Here is a 20,569-nt window from a genome sequence, read left to right as displayed (position 1 = left end):
GCACCTCACAGTCATGGGGCTACCAGGACAAGCTTACGAACAGGTTTGTCCTCAGAGTCTCCGCGAGCAAAGCAATTTCTAACAAAGGTTGCCTGGTCCTGTGGGGGTGGGGTTGTGTCCCTCTCAGGAACTTACACAGGTGAGTCCCAGAAAGGCAAGGCCACAGCTTGAGGACGGAACCGCCTCGAGGAAGCCGAGAGCGCCCCTTCCATCCCTGGAGTCTGCGCAGGCGCAGGCGCACGCGCACGCGCACGCGGAAGCTGTTTTGCTCCCGAAATTGACCGAACTAGAAACCAAGACACGTGAGTTCTGTCAGCCAGTCAATGCACAATCATAACCTTCTTTGTGCCAAGCGCAGTGCTAGCTCTGGGTTCTAGTCCTTCCTTTGCCACCTTGTGACCCGAATACCTCTGTGATCCTCAGTGTGGGTTTCAGGGTAGAGGGGACAAGACAGTCACCTGGAGAGCTGTTGTAAACCACACACCCTTCCTGTCACCGAATTCTGGTAAACAACTGCTCTCTCCACCCCACTCTTCCCCCATTCCCAACTGCATGTTCATTTTGGGAAAAAATTCCTCACAGGTTGTAGCACACCCTCTCCAATGACTACTGGATTAGATCCTTTACAAGCAGAGTGAACACACACCAATTTGTGCGGGACAGTCTCAACTTACACCTGTTGTTCCGTCTATTTTATTAGTAGCATTCCCTTTCACTCTCAGAAGTGTCCCAGTTTGGGGTATAAAATATACGGTCTCCCTTTGTCGTGGCACATGGAGATCCCCTCCAGATCTAACGTGACTTTAACACACCCTCACCAAAGATTTCAGGACTTCTAGATTCTTCCCCACAAAAGTCTCCCCATGCTGTTTTAAGATTCCCGACTGGACTGTCTCATAAGTGTCTCAGCCTACACACAGCAGTTTCCATTTTTCCTCCTCTCCTGCGCTGCCTCCCCCAGGGTCTCTCTTCATAGTGAGACGCTGAGAGAAGACCCCTCGCCCCAGCGCCTGCACCTCCCACCACCGAAGGGGCTGCCAGTGGATGACGCCACAGTGGCCCTGGCACAGCAGCAACACAAACTGCCCCCGATTCTGCATGATGGAGGCAGAGAATCCCACACACCTGCCGGTGCCACATTCACAGAAGGCTGGGGAGCAGCAACTCCCAGAGGTCTCTCTTGCATAACACCTCCTCTTACTGCTCGTGCCCCTGTTACAGACACCACGAAATGACGGCCTGTCAGCCAACCTAGGTTACAGGTGTGCTTCTTTCACCACGTTTTTTGTTTTTTTCATGTTGGGCAACAATTTAAAATTAGGAGATTTTGACTCCTAGAGAAAAAGAGAGTGCCCAAATCAATAAAGTCAGTAATGAAAAAAATAAAATTAGGAGATTTCACTGAAAATCTCTGTTGTAAAAGAACCTCTTGTAAGAACCGAATGTTAAATTTTCAACAATTTTGTAAGCCATTGTTAAACACAGCTATTATTAAAACTTAAATTATATTAACATACACGTAAATAAATACTATTAAAAACAAAGGCAATAATTAGATTGTGTTGATGGTTGTACAGTTCAGAAAACATACAAAAATTCATTAAACTTAAATGGACACAAAATATATGAAGGGTGAATTTTATGGTATGTAGATTTTATCTCCATAAAGCTATTAAAAAATAAAATTTTTGGAATTCCCTGGCAGTCCAGTGGCTAGGACTCCATGCTTTCCACTGCAGGGGTGCAGGGGGTATGAGTTCGATCCCTGGTCGGGTAGCTAAGATCCCGCATGGCACACGGTGCAGCCAAAAAAAAAAAAAAAAGAAAGAAAGAAAAGAAAATTTTTAAAGGTAATAAATACTCAAAAGTCATTACTTCTTAATTATATTATTACAATTTACTATGATCTATGCTCTTGAAGTTATTTACATCTATTGCATCTGTGGGGTGGAAATGTCATCTAATAGAATGCTCATCTCTTCCCAGCTCCACATTCTGTAACATCCCTTGAAATAAGCCATGATGAAATTATAACACAGTAGAAATAGGCAAATATTTCAACTCAAGCCTTGGTCCATTGTTTGTTGACTGTCTATACTTAAGAATATAATGGGGAAAAAAATGTTAATAATGCAGATAAAACTTTAAAGTGTGTTGTGCCTGTAGTCTTTACATTGTGAATAGCACCAAATATTGAGGAAATGTTCTTCCAGCATTTGAAAACTGTTGTCCAATTCAGAAGTCACATCACTGATGAACAAGTGTACTTACGAGTGTTGGTTGATATTTTCATTTACCATAACAAGTTAGACAAAACTGAAACAAAGATGTATGTCAGAATTAAGCTAATAATCAAGCTTTTATTCATAGTCTTATTTTTTACCCTATTGTTGTTGATAAAATTATAAAAACTGAGAGTGGATGTGGTAAGAAATAGCAAGTCACACAGAGTATGTTAAATTTTATGGATATTTGCAAGTTGCATGCTACTATATATTCTTTATATCAGTAAAATTTACAATATGTATCATATATGTATATTTGTATGTGTGTATGTATATGTATATATATATACATATACATACACACACATACACACACACACACACACACACTTTTTGTTGTTAAACACCAGCACAACATTGTATAATATCCTCATTTTCAGGCTTCTCTTGAAAAGTCAAATCTGGTAATATTGTACCTATACAGCCAATAACTGGAGCTGGCTGGAGCTGAGGTAATGTCTTGTCCCCCTTTAAACAGGCACACAGTCTCCAGTTCACGCACAGTCCTCACCACTCCCTATTGTCTTACCCGCTGTGTCTTATGTTTTCATTACCTGCCTGACTCCTATAGGCTTCTGAGTTTAAGCCCCCTGTTGTAGGCTCTCTCCTTGAGACCCAGACACATGTCCGTAACACTGACCAGAGGACTGATAACTGAAACAGATTCAGTACTGACCTCCTGTGGCAGGCTGACTACTGGCTCCCAAAGATGTCCACATCCTAATCCCCAAAACCTGTGACTGTTGCCTCATGTGGTTAAAGGGATTTACAGTTGTGATTAAGTTAAAAATCTTGAGAAGGGGAGATTAGCCTAGATTATCTTTGTGGGCTCAGTGTAATCACAAGGGTCCTTATCAGATGAAGGCAAGAGGATCAGAGTCAAAAGAAGGAGATGTGAGGACAGTGCAGTGGTTGAAGATGGAGGAAAGCGCCATGAGCCAAGGAATGCAGTTGGCATCTAACTGCTGGTGGAAAAGGCAAGAAAACAGATTCTCCTCCAGAGCCTCCGGAAGGAACACAGCCCTCCTGACACTTCAATTTTAGCCCCATAAGATTCATTTCAGACTCTGACCTCCAGAACTGTAAGATAATAAATGGGTGTTGTTTTAAGCCACTCAGTTGGTGGTAATTTGTTACAGCAGCAATAAGAAACTAATATACCTTCCAATCTCCTCAGTAACACATATTCTCCCTCTGCCCAAATTCTCCTCTCTCTTTCCAACCAGCCACATCCCTGCCTAAAGTTGTGTAACTGGCTCTTTAAACCAAAAACTGTGTTTTCACTTAAAACCTTGACTTCAATTCTATGACGAATGGAGGATCAAGGCAGAGCAAGCAAGGCATGCACATTTTGGAACAGACTCCTATCCCTCCATCTTATTGTTATATCTGCTACTCTTCGATGTACTCTGCGTTCTCACTCAAAGTGAAAGAGGTAGCGGGATAATCAGAGTAGATTATTAAAATAAACTTAAACTTCCCTCTAACCTATCAGTACCTCATCCTGCCTCTGGCTATCCCATTTCCAACTCTCTCCTTTTTTGCCAACCACATTTTCATTCTCCATCTCCCCTCCCACAGCCCAACTAACTCACCAATTTGGCCTCTTGGCTCTTGACCTTCTGGCTTAGTTTTCTAAACTCCATCTAGCATGCTCATTCCTGCCATGGTGTCTCCATGGACTGGTAACTCTCAACTGAAACTCCCCTTGGTCCAGCCCTAGAACTTCTCCCCATTTCATGGAAACTGCCCTTATTCCACTGCTCTGGACCCTTCTCAGCTCAACTATAAAGGAATTCAAATACTTAAAGAGCATGAAAATGAAGTGCATTGTTGGAATATATCTCCCTTCCTAACAGAATTATTTGGGGATTCAAATTCATATCACATTTTTCTGTAATAATATTATACATAACAGTGTACCAGCTCAGTCCATTTAAAACACATCACTTGCCTATAATATGAGTAAGCATAGAATCCCCCTGTATTCCAGGGCAAAGAGTAAAGAGGAAGAGGTTAACATGCTCAGCCATGGGCAAAATTCTGCAGGGAGTTAAGTCGTACTTGGCATCTTTTTCCTTAATCTTGTCTCACTATTTCCCTCCTACTCACCTAAATCTAAAATCCCCCACCACCCCAACTACCAGTTGAACTGTACATTACACTATCTAATTTGGTAGCCACTAGTCACATGTAATAATTGAGCACTTGAATTTCAGACTTAATACCAAGAAAAGAATGTAAAATATCTCGATATTCTGCACATTAAGTAGATGTTTCAATGGTAATAGTTTGGGTGCATTGGGTTATATAAAATATATTACTAAAATTAGCTTTATTTTTTTTTAATCTTTTAATATGGCTACCAGAAAATTTTAAATTATATACACAGCTCGCATTTGTGGCTTGCACTGTATTTCTGCTGGGCAGCATTGCTTTAGGCTCTTGTTATCCACAGTGTTGTCCACAGACCAGTAACTTGAGGATCACCTGGAGATCACCTGGAAGCAGAAAGCAGAATCTCAGGCCTCATCGCAGGCCCACTGAATTAGAGTTCGCAATTTAACAAGAACCCCAGGTGAGTCATCTGTACAGTAAAATTTGAAAAGCACGGTTCAGGGGTCAGCAAACTTTTTCTTTAAAAAGCCAGATAGTAAATATTTCAGGCTTTGTGGGTCATACAGTCTTCATCACTACTACTGAACTGTGTCATTGTATTATATATAAATGAATGAGTGTGGCCATGTTCCTGTAAAATTTTATTTACAAAAACAGGCTACATAGTTTGCCCATCCTGGGTTAGACCAGCATTTTTTTTTTTCAGATGTTAACGTTCATCAGCTTCACTTAGGGAGCCTGTTAAAACACTGCTTGCTGGTCCCCACCCTCAAAGTTTCTGCTTCAGAAAGTTTAGGAATGGGTCTGGGGATTTATACTTTTCAAACAAGTTTCCAGGTGATAGGGAAGCTGCTGGACCAGAGACCACACTTTGGGAACCACTATTCTAGAATTAGAGTTTTCAAATCTGGCTGTACATTGGAATTATTTAGGGGTCTTTCTAAAAATACTCATTCCAGGATAAAGAAGATATGGTACATACATACAATGGAATATTACTCACCCATGAAAAAGAATTAAATAATGCCATTTGCAGCAACATGGATGGCCCTAGAGATTAACATACTAAGTGAAGTAAGTCAGAAAGAGAAAGATGAATATCATATATCACTTATATGTAGAAACTAAAAAGATAATACAAGTGAACTTATTTACAAAACAGAAAAAGACTCACAAATTTCAAAAACAAACTTATGGTTACCAAAAGGGAAAGGTCGGGGGGAGGGATAAATTAGGAGTTTGGGATTAACATATACACACTACTATATATAAAATAGATAATCAACAAGGACCTACTGTATAGCACAGGGAACTCTACTCAATATTCTGTAATAACCTATATGGAGAATCTGAAAAAGAATGGATATATGTACATGTAAAACTGAATCACTTTGCTGTATACCTGAAACTAATACAACATTGTAAATCAACTATACTCCAATATAAAAAATTTTTTTAATTAAAAAAAAATACTCATTCCTGGCCCTCCCTCCAGACCAATCAAATCACAATCTCTAAGGGTGGGACCTGGCCACATTTATATTTTTTAAAAAGCCCCCAAATGATTCTAATGTGCAACCCGGTATCTGCGTATTACAAAATTACCTACTGTTCCCTAAATGACAAGGGCAAGGTGTTAGCAAGACAGAAATGTTAATGAGCTAATTTCCAATATCTTTGAAAGACCTGGAGCACCTTAACACACAAAAGACCCAAGTATTTTACAAAGGGATTTCTTCTTATGGCTCTCAAATTGATGGAACAGATAGTGTGACTAAGTACAATTTTAAACTTTCAGGTTGTTTGGGGAGGTATTAAGTGAGCAGGAAAAAACATGGGCTATCAGGATTTGCTGTCCTATACTGTTTCTGTTTTCAGTTTCACAAGTAAATAGCTCACCAACAGCAAGTTCCAAGATGTGACTCCTAGTTCTTCTAGTTGTGTGACCTCAGACAAGTCACTTGAGCTTGTCCTTCCTTGACTATAAAAGGAGAGGGCTTGGCTTCTGTCCCTTCCAGCTCTAAATGTCTTTTCTTTATAATTTGCATTTTACAAATCATGACTTTTTATAAACATTTCAAATATTTTTCTCTTTGGCAGCAGCAGTGGGTATTGTGCTAATAGGATCAGGCCGAAAGTGAAGGCAACTGCTCATACAGAGATGTCCTGTATGTGATTTTTTTATGTGCAGCAAATCCTCAGCACCATGTAGCTTGCCAGCTTTATGGACCACCATCAGAAATCAGAATTATGGCCAGGGCCAGTATCAGGTGGCCAAGCTACTGCGCCAAGCTCTCAGCTACTTTGAATAGTGACATTGAGCCATGTGAGGAGAAGGAGAGTAAATAATCTTAACTACGGACAAAGGGAATAAAAGCAAAGACCTGGGATAGAGAAGGCTTTATCCTGGGACTAAGGAAGAACAGAAGAGACCCAAGAGAAGTCAACAAAGATATCCCAGCATTGGTCTGAGAATATAGGTCCAGTGGAGAATGACAATTGCTACATACAGTAGGGTAAGGAATAGGGACACTCATATGAACCAAGGAAAGTAGATTAGATGGAAAAGAAGCATATGTAATTGACTTCCTGCATCTATATGTCAGGCCTAACTCACTTAAAAATAGTCCAAATACCCTGAGAAAGACGAATAAATTTATAATAATAAGATCAATTGTGAGTCTTTGGGAGCCCCCAGGGGACAAATGTGCCCCTATTACTGGACAGACAGACTTTGGAAGCTAGGAGTCATAATTTCTATGCAGGTTTAAAAAGGTAGACATTTTATTAACTTTCTTCACTAGATGTTCTTTTTACCAAATAGTCTTTTTCATATCATGCACCCATGGGGACTATTTTTCCAGGAAGATATTTATCTTTTACTACTATAAATCATCTCAATTTAGCGAGGAACTAATTAAATTGATATAGTGAAAAAGCAAGGGTAATGATCACTAGCAGCAATCTAGTAATTCTTTTTCAACAAGAGATGAGAATCAGTGTAGGGTGAGCCAGTCTTTTCTTCCCTTGAAGTCCTATGTGAATTCATAAAATAGGAACTTTCACCAACACATCCACCCTCTTGAGAAATTTCCATCAACCATGCTTCCTTCTTGATCTTCTGGAAGAGAGGAGGAGCGTCTTATCCAATTGTTGAAATTGGGGTAAAATGCACAGCTCAGATATATCTTTGGTTGAGTCTTGAGAACCAAAATGAGACTTTAAAGACTGAAAAGTTATGGAATTTGGCTGAATATTATTGCTAAGCATTTCTGTTACTCTGCAGGGAGGAATTTGAAAAAGATATGAAAGTGACAATTATTGTAGAAAACAGAAACATTACATGTTTATGCTCCAATAAGGTGCATATTTGTATTTGCATTTCTTTTGTTTTTTTAATCTGGAATGGGATAATATGCTCGACTTTGGTCTCCAAGTTGCTTTTTTCACATAATAATATATCATCGGAATCCCTCTAGGTCAATATATGTAAATCTGATTCACTCCTTTTAATTTTGGTATAACAGTTTTGTAGTAAAGATTATTATAATTTATTCTACCAGTCTCCTATTAACGTTCATTCAGATTGTTCCCAGCTTGTTTATTTACCACTACAAACAACATTAAATAAACATCCTTATTCATATATCCTTAAGTACTTGTGCTTTTGCTCCATAGTAGAGATTATCAAAAAGGGAGTACAAGATCAAATGAAATGATGTATTTTGTCTTCACAAATATTGCCAGATGCTTTCCCAAAAAGTTCCAGCAATTCAAATTCCAACCAGCAATGTATGACTACCCATTTTCCATTTTTACCAACACTTAGTGTTTCCAAAATATCCTGTATTTACTGCACTAATGGTTTAATTTTTATTTCCCTGAGTGCTAGTAAAACAGAGCATCTTTTCATGTATTTACTGGCTATTTGCATTCTTCTTCTTTTTTTTTAATTCAATTTTATTTTTTATACAGCAGGTTCTTATTAGTTATCCATTTTATACATATTAGTGTATATATGTCAATCCCAATCTCCCAGTTCATCCCACCACCACCACCCCCCACCCCTCCCGCTTTCCCCCCTTGGTGTCCATATGTTTGTTCTCTACATCTGTGTCTCAATTTCTGCCTTTATTTGCGTTCTTCTTTATGTGAATTTTCTGTGCATATACTTTGCCAATTTTTTTCTATTAAGTCATTTGCCTAATTCTTATCCATTTATAGGAAGTCACTGTTTATTAGGGCTGTTAAATTTTGCCCATCATAGATGTTGAAATATTTGTTTCCCTTTCATCTTGTATCTTTTGCTTTCATTTATGTTACGTTTAAACATAAACATTTTTAAGCTTTTCAAAGTTTAATATATCAGTCTCTTATTGCAACTGGGTTTCTTGTCTTGCTTAGGAAGTTTACCCTACCCAAGATTATGAAAATATGCTTCTAAATTTCTTTATTTCATATTTCTACATTGAAATCTTTAATATATCAGAAATGCATTTTTTTAAGTATTTTTTTAAATTAATTTATTTGTTCATTTTTGGCTGCATTGGGTCTTTGTTGCTGCGCGCAGGCTTCCTCTACTTGTGGCGAGTGGGAGCTTCTCTTGTTGCGGAGCATGGGCTCTAGGCACACAGGCTTCAGTCGTTGTGGCTAGCGGGCTCTAGAGCACAGGCTCAGTAGTTCTGGCGCACGGGCTTAGTTGCTCCGCGACATGTGGGATCTCCCCGGATCAGGGCTCAAACCCATGTCCCCTGCATTGGCAGGTGGATTCTTAACCACTGCGCCACCAGGGAAGCCCAGAAATGCATTTTTATTGAGGTAAAAATACACATACAGAGAAAAACACAGATCTTAAGGGTACAATTCTAGGAGCTTTGACAAATGTATACATCCATATAAACAAAAACCCGGGGCTTCCCTGGTGGCGCAGTGGTTGGGAGTCTGCCTGCCAATGCAGGGGACACAGGTTCGGAGCCCTGGTCCGGGAAGATCCCACATGCCGCGGAGCAACTAAGCCCGTGTGCCACAATTACTGAGCCTGCACTCTAGAGCCCGTGAGCCACAACTACTGAGCCCACGTGCCACAACTAATGAAGCCCACGTGCCTAGAGCCCGTGCTCCGCAACAAGAGAAGCCACCGCCATGAGAGGCCTGTGCATCGCAAGGAAGAGTAGCCCCTGCTCGCTGCAACTAGAAAAAAGAAAGCCCGCGTGCAGCAACAAAGACCCAACACAGCCAAAAATTAATTAATTAATTAAATTTTAAGAAAACAAAAACCCGTTGAGATACAGAACATTTCCATCACTGCAAAGAGTTTTCATGTGGCTCTTTGCCATCAATTAGCGGACCTCACTGACAACCACTGTTCTAATTTCTATCACATGTCACTTTTGCCCATCACTGAACTTCCTATTAATGGACTCATACAACGTGAACTCTTTTGTGTCTATTTTATTTCACTCAATACAATGTTTCTGAGATTTTTTTCCATGTTATTGCTAAGCTGTATTTCATTGTATAAATATATAAGAGTTTGTTTACGCATTCTACTGTTGAGGGACATTTGGGTTGTTTCCAATTTGGAGATCTTATTAATAAAGCTTCCATGAACATTCACATGCACATCTTTTTTTGGACAAATAGGATAGATGTTTTCATTTCTCCCAAGGGAAATACCTAGGAGTAGAAATGACACATCTCAGGGTAGGTGAAGATTCAAACTTTTTAAGAAACTGCCAAAACTTTCTCCAGGATGACTATACCATTTTCTACACCCACAAGCAAAATATGAAAGTTCCTGTTGCCTTACATCCTTGCCAACATCTGGTGTAGTCTTTGTAATTATAGCCACATCGGCAGGTTTGAAATGGTTTCTCACTGTGATTTAAATTTGCATTTTCCCAATAACTAATGATGCTGAACCTCTTTTCATGTCCTTAATACCATTTAAATTGGGTTGTTTGTCTTTTATTGTTGAGTCATAGAAGTTCTTTATATGTTCTAGATACAGCCCTTTTGTATATGTACAAATACATATACAATACATACAGATATATGTATTGTGAATACACTTTCCCATCTCAGGCTTTTCTTTTCATTTTCTTCACAGTGTCTTTTAATAAGAAGGCATATTTAATTTTAATAAAGTCTAACTCATCAATATTTTATTTATAGTTAGTGATTTTCATAAGAAATCTGCCTTCTCTGAGTTTACAAAGATATTCTATGTTTTCTTCTAGAAACTTTATAATTTACCATTTAAATATGTCAATGATTTATTCTTAATTAAGCTTTGTTTATAGTGTGAAGTAGACCTTGAAGTTCATTTTTTTCCATGTGTTTAATTGGTTCTCCCAGAACCACTAGAAATCTTTGTGTGGGCAAGACTAGTCCAATCAGAATGGAAACATAAAAAATAATTGCAATACCTAGAATTGTCCTATACCTATAATACCTATAAGGAGAATTAGGCATTCTTATATAAGCTGGTATATAAATGTAAATCATAAATTGATAGTACCTTCTTCAGAGCAGTTTGACAAAGGATCAAGTTCCTTGAAATATATACAAACTTTAGACTAGCAATTTAATTTCTAAGAATTTATGCTAAGGAAACAACTTGGGTGCCCAAAGATTTCTCTACAACAATAGTCACAGGACATAGGTAATCTAAATGTCAAAATCAGGAAATAGGTAAAAAATTATGATATTTATAATAGATTTTATAACAGAATTTTATGTGGCTGTTAAAATTTGGCTCATAAATGTTTTACAATTCTATTGTTTCATATTTGTAATATATTAAGTGAAAAAGAAGTATAAAACACCAAATATCATTTGACTATATTTTTGTAAAAAGATGAAGTAAAAGATCAGAGGGATATACACCAAAATATTCTACTCTTAAAAGAGTAGTTTGCTCTTTGTACCCATTCATTCTTCAATCCTCTACGAGATTGGGAGTTGGGATTACAGGTAATGATATTTTTCTTGTCTGTATTTCCTTTCTCTACAATTATCATATGTTGCTTTTGTACTAAGAAAAGAACACAATAATTTTAAAAGAAAACAGGGGGAGCCTCTAAACCAAGTACGTATTTTGGTCATGTTTCTTCCCAATCAACTTCAAAACAGCTCTATTTCAGTTAATTGCTATTTCTCTTTTCCCTGGTGCAGATATCATGTGGATACATGGCGCGTGTACAATTACTGGCCCTCTCCTCAGCCCATCTATTATTTCCATCACAGCTCTGGTAGGTGTGTGTCATACGGGCAGCCACGGAGAAAAAATGAAGCAGCTCATCAACACTGCCACAGGGTCAAACTAAGTTGAGAAAAGGAGTTTTTTGCAGCAGGTATATCCAGAATTTCAGCTTTCACGTAGAGAAGAAAATTAGGGGAAACTGGAATTGCATTTACTGTCCATGTGTGAGAACAAAGAGAACCTTTCTCCTCACCTACTCCCTCCCACCTCCATACAATTCATGCTGTCATTTTATATATTTGGTTTGCTTATGCAGATAATAAAAGGAAGATACTGATCTCTTGTTCTGTTTCCTCTTTTGTCAGTAATGTAATTTTAGCCCTAACAGCTGGCCACATTTGACCAGTTCCTAGAACTACAGGCTTCTCTTATACCTTGAGCTAAAAGCACAATTTGTTACAATCTGTTACCCTCTTCTGAAGTCAATTATTCTACTGGGAAAGGAGTAGTTTGCTCCTAGCTCCAATTCACTCTCTAGTCCTCCATAGAATTGCATCATGTTGAAACCAGGAAGGTCTTAGAAAATAAAAGCTATCACTTAGAGTGCTCACTATAGAGCAGGCATTATTCTAAAAGCCATGCATATATATTAACACATTTAATCCTTACAACTTTAGGGTAGGTTCTATCCTTGTTATAAAGATCAGGTAACTGAGGCACATAGAGGTTAGGTTAAACTGTCCAGTGTCACACAAGAAGTATTCCAGGATTGGAACAGAGGTCATCTGGCACCAAAATCCCCTTAACCTCCATGCTCTGCCTCTCAGTCATCACATGTACATCCGGTCCTCTTACAAACCACCAAGTACCATTCTTACTGTAGAAAAATTAGAAAATTTTATACTTTTGTCATCTAAAAAATCATTTATTGAAGAAAAGAAGAACAAACACTGGGTCCCTAAGACAAGGAAGATGGTAAATAGAAGGAATCACAGAATTTTTCTATCTTTTTTTACCCTTTTTCCAAATAGGGTCTGTTTCATAAGGTTAGGCATGAGTGTGCCAGTACAGGAAGATGAGGAGGTATTTCTTAATCCACCCTCAGTTAACAAGCTTTTTTCCTTTAATCTTTTTAGGTGGGATAATACAGTTTTAGGATTTTTTTGTGCCCTCATAGACATTTTCATACAAAGTTGTGAAAAGCTATGTCAGAGACTGCTAACCTAATACCATTTCAAACACTGCAGTTTTCTATCATTAGGCCAATTACAGGGTCTGTGAAATATATGGTGCACACTGACCTTCCCACCCCTCTCCTACCCCTGAGCCTCCTCCGCAAAGGTTATAGACACAATAACCTGGGAACTCACAGAGGTCAAATGGGGATAAATTGCTACAAACAGCCACAGTTTTAAAATGCATTAATTTGAGGTTAATTAGAAGGATGAGTTTTGTCATAAGGACAAACACTTCCTCTAACCTGAAGGAAAGATCATTCAGAGCCTATAATTCAAGGTGACAGAGAAGACCTAGTGTCACTCAGTTCTTTTCATGGTTGCTGGTGTAATTATCTTTATTTATATGGGCTTTTTACAATTTTCTTCTTGAAAATATCAATTCAATAAAAAGGAATGCTGAGAGAGCAGAATGTGATCTGGGTTATAAATTAACAGCTCATACTAGTAAATGATGAGAGTCATTCATTAATGAACTAAATACAATGGACCAAAAAATGCATTTTCCTTCTTCCAAGTCATTTGGTGAAAAGTTACAGCTTAATTAAGTGTGGCCTGTGAAAGAATATTCTCTAAAAAAATTTTTGACTTCATTCTTCAGTAACTGAAGTGCACTTTCAGTGTTCAGTTTCCAGGGGTTATAAAACCTGTCCTTTATGCTCCTGCTACTAACAGTTTTGTACTTGCAACTACAAGTTACTAAAAATATTGAAGGAATTAGCACAGGGTTACCACAGGCTCTTGGAGCCAAAATCCTATGCCCAGAAATTGCTGTCGGTTTTGAAACAGCCCCGAACGGCTGAGTCAGTTGTTCAGTGCATGTCTGCTGGGGAGCAGTGATCATGCTGTGCCAGATTTGGCAGGTGTTGTCCCCATATTCCAAAAGAGGAAAGGAAGTTCTCTAAAAATATCTTTCTTCCTTATTCACACAGGCACTTTATTCTGGAAATGAATGTGTTACTACCAATGGTAGGGTGTGTGAGTATTCGTTTGTCTTTTGCACCATCCCTTGTTCCAAAAACAGGTTTGTATTTATGTGATATTTTAGGATGGAGCACCTAACCTGAGGCTTGGAACATAGTACCCAGCAGATGCTGGAGCAATGAATGGTTCAGCAAAGTGACTCAGAATCTCTTCCCCAGGAATTATATTGCAAAATACTCAAAGCCCAAAGTCATTCGTTTGTTTTTAAGTACCGATATATTTCTTATACCTTTCTATTTGTCTCCATAATGCTCATCTTTATCTAGATATTGGACAGTCGTTTATGAAAGCACAACTTTCTTTGCCAACATAGCCCTCCCCCCAGCTTCTGTCTTTCTGAGCTTTCTCCTATATGAATCTCCCTAGGATCCTTCTCACTATCTTTGCTCTAGCCATTACCGCCTTCTCAGATGACCTCCTGAACAATCATTTACAACAATCTGAATCATTTAAGTCCCAGTTCAAAATTCACCTCTTGTGAGACTCTTTCCCCAGCAGCCAGCCATCCCTCCCCACCTATCTTCACCCCTCAACACATACACACTAGGTCTGTGCTCGTTGCCCTGAAATTTCTAGTCTCCCTTCTTTATGGTTGTTCTCCAGCTGCTTATGATGCACCTATATTTTATCTCTCCTTAATTATAAATACCTTCAGGAAAGCACCTGTTCCATCTTCCAGACACACTCCCTTCCACTGCCCCATAGGATCAATTTCCCTACGTCATAGAAAGTAAGAACTCAATGAATGCTTCACAGTTCAAAGATCACGCACTTCACAACGTATCAGCTAAAGCACAAAGCAGTGTTTTGTTATTGGCAGTTCTTTGGGCAATCTATACAGCCCTCTACATCTGGTTTCATAAACACACATCTTACTGCAGTCACAACCCGCACTTTGGTGATATATTCTAAATGTCGATCTTCTGTAAGGTCATCCTAACAGGACCTCATGAGTAATTTTATGTCAAAGAAATGTGTGTATGTGTTTTTCTTTCTATGTCTAGAGCTTCATTCTGTTTGTCCAACATAACAGTAGACTCTTCAAGAGAAACATGTCACTTCAAAAAACCATCCTTACTCTGGGAGAAAAACAACTTTTGTATTTTATTATTGTACAGGGTAAAAAATATCAACCACTGTCCTACTCCAACTTCTCAAATGATAATGCTAAAGGAACTTGGGAAGAGCTTTGTAAGGCAGGGTAGAGTGTTCAGCTTTTCTTCTAGTGCATGGGCAGCCACTGGAGTGCTTTAAGCAGGGTGAGGCTTTCTTAAAGATCACTCAGGCTTCAGGGTGGAGAACCGCTCACGGGGAAGAGGAGGATTGCAGGAGGAGGCTATAGAGCAGTCCCCCTGAGGGTGGCCTGGACCATATCAATCTTTCTTAAGAGCATACTGCAAAATAACTGTAAAGAAAATAGGTGGATAATTACAAATAGGAAATCAAATGCATCTTTTTGCAGTGCAGTCTTGTGAAAAGACAACAGAAGTTGACTCAGTAAGCACAGAACCCTGGGGCATTCCTGGGTTGCTGTGAGGGAGAGAGCTGAGCGATGTGCACAGGCATCTAACAGAGCAGGTACTACTGCTACTGCGCCCTTATGTTTCTCCTATGTCACTGCTTTGCGTGGGGCTCAGGAGAGCGCCCCACATATTGGAGGAAGTGCTCTTGGCTGTATGTCAGGATTTCTCCTGGAGCTATACCAAGCTGAGAAGGCTAATTAGAGTCTACCTAAGATACCTGCATCTCATGTACCTGCTGATACCACAGGAGCTGAGTGGCTAAGGACAAGTTCATCTGTGGTCGTGAAGCCGTGCTCTCAGCACTCTTCAACCACTTAAGTAAACGATCCAAGATTTGACCCAACATACGTGGGGAAACTATTTTACAAAGGCGAGGGGATGGGAAATAATATTTATTGATCTCCTCTGTGTCAAGCTGTGGTAGTTATTTTATATTTTATGTTCATTGACTCATTTATTTTTTCCATCAGGCCAGCAGAGTAGTTATGACCATCCCCAATTTATAGGAAAGTAAACTGAAGCCCAGAAAAGACGGGGCCATACAGGCAATGAGTGGAGGGCTTGAATTTTATTTCAAATCTCATGTTTTAAGAAAGCCATGTACATAATATAGCTTTGATTTCTCTAAAAGAACAGGGAAAAGTTAATGTTTTAAAAAGTGAACAAAAATAAATAAATATAAAAAGCGAACAATTGTGCCTTAAAATAGCATAGCTTTATTTTTGGTTTTATAAAAGAAATACATGCTTAACGTAGAACGTTTAAATAATACAAATGTGTTAACTCTCCCTTCTAGGCAATACTCAACTCAGGTGGAAATCCCTGAGCTTTGGATCCACTTACTTACTTACTACACTTACTACACTCCGATCACTCTGTTGTACTTTTGACAAGTTAATTAACCTCTCCATGCTTCAGTTTCCTCATCTGTCAATAATAGCCCTTACCTCATAGCAAGAACATAAGAATTCAGTGAGGAGGTACTTGTAAAGAACTTCAAAGAGTACCTGGCACTAACTAAATATTTGTTTAAAAATATTTTTTGAAATGATACACATGAACTTATTTACAAAACAGAAACAGATTCACAGACTTGGAGAACAAACTTATAGTTACCAAAGGGGAAAGGGGTGGGGAGGGATAAATTAGGAGCTTGGGATGAACAGATACACACTACTATATACAAAATAAACAACAAGGTCCTACTGTATAGCGCAGGGAACTATATTCAATATCTTGTAATAACCTATAATGGAAAAGAATCTGAAAAACAATATGTGTGTGTGTGTGTGTATAACTGAATCACTTTGCTGTACACCAGAAACTAACACAACATTGTAAATCAACTATACTTCAATTTAAAAAATTTGAAAAATAAGTATTATTCAAGCCCTATACTTGTGCCTCATCATTCAACAGATAAGAAAATACAGCTCAAATTCCAACTTTTGAAACTGCTTTTTTTCCCGCAACTGTTTTCACCAAGTATTTGTACAGTCAGTGCCTGTGGACAGTTAACATTGTTCTCTAGTCTGAAAACAGGGACTTGGTAGCTGGGGTTGACTTCAGAGATGGCTGAGTTTAAGCTTCTCATTTTATGGGAGAGAAGACTAAGGTGAAGTGGCTTTCAGAGGGCACAAGGCTCATTCACGGCAGCACTTCATTTGCCAACCCAGTGCTCTTCCCACACATTCTCAGATAATACCAGAAAACTTGAGCATTGTTAAAATTATCAGAGGGAAAAAAGGGTCAGCAAAACAGTGTGAGCACAGGGCCGATGCTGATTAAACCACTGTTCTTATTCAAAACAGACCTCGTTATTTTCTGACCAGAGTTGGATTCTACTCCTTACAGTTAAGTACTGTGCCTTCTCCTTGGATAAAATTACCATGAGTCTCAGAAAAACGCCTCTAATTGCTCAATGAGTGGCAGGAAGAATTGCAGAATGTTATTGCCTTAGTGTCACCTGGGGAGAGTGTCTTCAATTTTATGTTTCCAGTGGGAGAGTAAGATGATTTTTACTTTTACAACAGATGTGGGGGTATCATCAGATAGAATGGAAAATATGCATGCTTTTTTTTTAGGGTTAAGTGACATTGCAAAGAAATTTCTCACTTCTGCTGTGGATGCTTCAGGCTACACCTCCACCCTCTGGAGATCAAGTTCACTCTCTTTGCCCTCACGGGGAGTTCAGGAGGATGTTTTGAGATGTGGTGAAACAGTAGAGTCAAGGATATGAACCACTCAGTGGGTTCACATTCAAAACCGCAGACATACAGTCTAGTCCTAAAGATACAAACAAATCAAAACCACCATGATCTTTCTTGGGAGATGATTCCTGCTTTTTTGCCTTCTTCCCTTTGACAAACATGATGTGCGGCTGGGAAGAGCCATTTTCATAAATGTTTCATTCCCCTTGCTTCAGGCATAGCATCGCTGGAGCATGAATTTTGACCAGCTTGACTGACAAACATCTTTCCACGAGCATATCCTTTCTCATTTGCGGTCATGGTGGCGCCTCCAGTGGAAATGACTGGGTGAAAAGAGCTCCTATGTCTGCTGCCCAATCCTTTGCCTGAGAGTTTACCAGGCAGTGTATTTATGTTCTTTTCTCAAAGCCAAGATGAACAGGGTTTTCTTTCCTTCCTGCTTGGCTGCAAACATAGGGAAATCCTACTGCTGCTAACTTCGATTCCCATTTAATGATTCCCCTTTCAAGCACTATTTCCGTTACACCATACTTGAACAATAAATTATTGTTAGTAATTTTTTAAATGGTGAACAACTTTCATGGTTGCTGAGTGATAATATTCATCACTGTTTCTGATCAGGAGAATCCGTTCGTAGGTATTTCCTACCGCCGCTGTAATCACAGCACTGCAGGGGACGAGGAGAAAAGAACGTGATGTAGCCCCAAACACATCCCCTCTGACGCCTGGTTTCATCGATCCTGGAACTCCTCTCCCTTACACATTCCTACTTTGTAACAAAAAACCATCCACAGAAGGCCCTAAATTTATTGAAAGGCCCTCATAAAATATTTCCATAATGCTTAGAAATGTAGAAGTCGCTGAAGTGGAAAAATGGAGTCATCCTTAAAAGGAAACCCTCAGTGTGAGATAAGGCAAAAAGCATTAGCCCTGAGAGGACTGCACTTGTGATGATTCCGCTTCTCCTGAGGCCCCAGCGCACCGGTGGCACCTTTGCCCACCCAGTCACCCAGCTCAAAACCCTCCTCTTCTTCACCTCCCTCCACCTCATCACCAACACAATCAAGTTCTACCTCTTAAATACTTCCTAAATGCAGCCCCTCATACCTAACCTGTCACAGTCTTAATGCAAATCATTATTTCATCCCCTCATCCCTAGCCTTGATTCAAATCATTAGTTCTCGTGGTTCTCAAAGTGGGGCTCCCAGACCAGTAACATCAGCATCACCTGAGAACTGTTTGGAAATGCAAATTCTCAGGCCCCACCCAGACTCTGGGGTAGCTCTCTTGGACGTTCTGATGGCTTCCAGTCTGAGAACTACTACTTTATTGCAATAGCATCCTAGCTTATCTACCTGTCTCCCGTCTTGCCTCCTTCCCTGTCACTGCACCTTCCCTTAATGATCTTCCTAAATGCAAATATGCTTCTGTCAATTCCCCTGCTTAAAACCTGTCGGTGTTTCCCTCTTGCCCTCTGGATAAAATCCCAATTTCCTAGAACAGCATGCAAGGCCCTCCCTAATCAATAAGTTTCCTCCCCTTCTGTTGATACACCCACCAAGTGCCCTAGGATCCAGGTACACCAGACAGCTGCCCTGAACTTGCCTATTGAAGTGCACGCTGCCACCTCAGCCAGGGAACACATGGAGAGGTCAGGGAAGGTTTCACAGAGGCAGAGTTCCTTGTCTGGGTCTTAAAAGAAAGGAGATGAAAGCCACTCCAGGTACGATCTTGGTGGGTACAGAGGTCACTGAGGCACTACTGTGCACATAGGCTTATCTATTGTTGTAGGATCGGTGGCCTCTGGGTTCTAGAATCAGAGATGCTTTTGCAGGGGCAGAAGATCATGTCAACAAATACTGAAGCTGGTGGAAAAGGAGCCCTGGCACTAATGGCTTCTTCAGGCTATGGCTTTCATCCACAAACAACTGTTAGCGATATCCATGTGACAGTAAAAAAGCAAAGATAAAATATATTTTGGAAGACTTTTTGGTGACTAGGAACCACTGCAATGTGTTATTTTTCAGAAGATGTATTAAGGGTCAATCAAAGATGAGAAATAGGAGGTAAAGCATTGTTGATAGCTTGTCAACATGAGACAGAGCTGGCTGCATGACCACAGGTAATGAGTAACTTCTCTGTGCCTTGGTTTTCTCATTTGTAAAATGGAGACAGTAGTAGGACCTACCTTACAAAATTGCAGTGAATAGGAAATGAAATTTTGAATGTAGAGTACTTAGCATAGCTTGGCACACAATAAGCACTCAAAAAAAATGTAACCACTATTATCACCAATATAAATTCTTGATATTTTAAGAGCCTATCAATGCCACACAGTATGTATTTGTAGAAAAAGCATCTATATGGGACAGAACATGTTCTGGAAATCATGAGAGCATAACAAGATTCAAACCACTTATATGGATTCAGTCTTTGCACTTGTCCCCCTGCAATTCATTCCAAATAGTAGATCCATTAGAGGCCCTCATTGGTGAAGTTACCCAAGTCCCAAATAACTTGTTCCAAGAGTTTGAGAAGATCATGAGCAGAGATTTCGCCAAGCTTTATACAACTTACCCAAGATGGAGGCACAGGTGGGAATATTATCTGATAAGATATAGCTGACAAAATGAAACTTCATGCATTAGCATTATCTCAAGAGCTTGGTTTCCTTTTGAACAATGACAGTATTATTTATAAGTTTTTGATGATAATTCCCATACCTTGTGGACTGGATTGTCACTAGCTGACAAAACTGGGGGTGCTTCAACAAGAGAGAAAGATACTGTTCTCACTTCTGCATTCTGTCCAAGTTCCTCCAATGCTTGGTACACGTGCCTAGCTTGACAAGGTATTTATGGCATAATCCAAATCAAAGAACCTCACCCTGGCTTCCCTGGTGGTGCAGTGGTTAAGAATCTGCCTGCCAGTGCAGGGGACACGGGTTTGAGCCCTGGTCCAGGAAGATCCCACATGCCACAGATCAGCTAAGCCCATACGCCACAACTAC

The sequence above is a fragment of the Balaenoptera musculus genome, chromosome 6 (assembly GCF_009873245.2).
Source record: "Balaenoptera musculus isolate JJ_BM4_2016_0621 chromosome 6, mBalMus1.pri.v3, whole genome shotgun sequence".
In the NCBI taxonomy this organism is placed as follows: Eukaryota; Metazoa; Chordata; class Mammalia; order Artiodactyla; family Balaenopteridae; genus Balaenoptera; species Balaenoptera musculus.
This window is presented reverse-complemented; position numbering follows the sequence as displayed.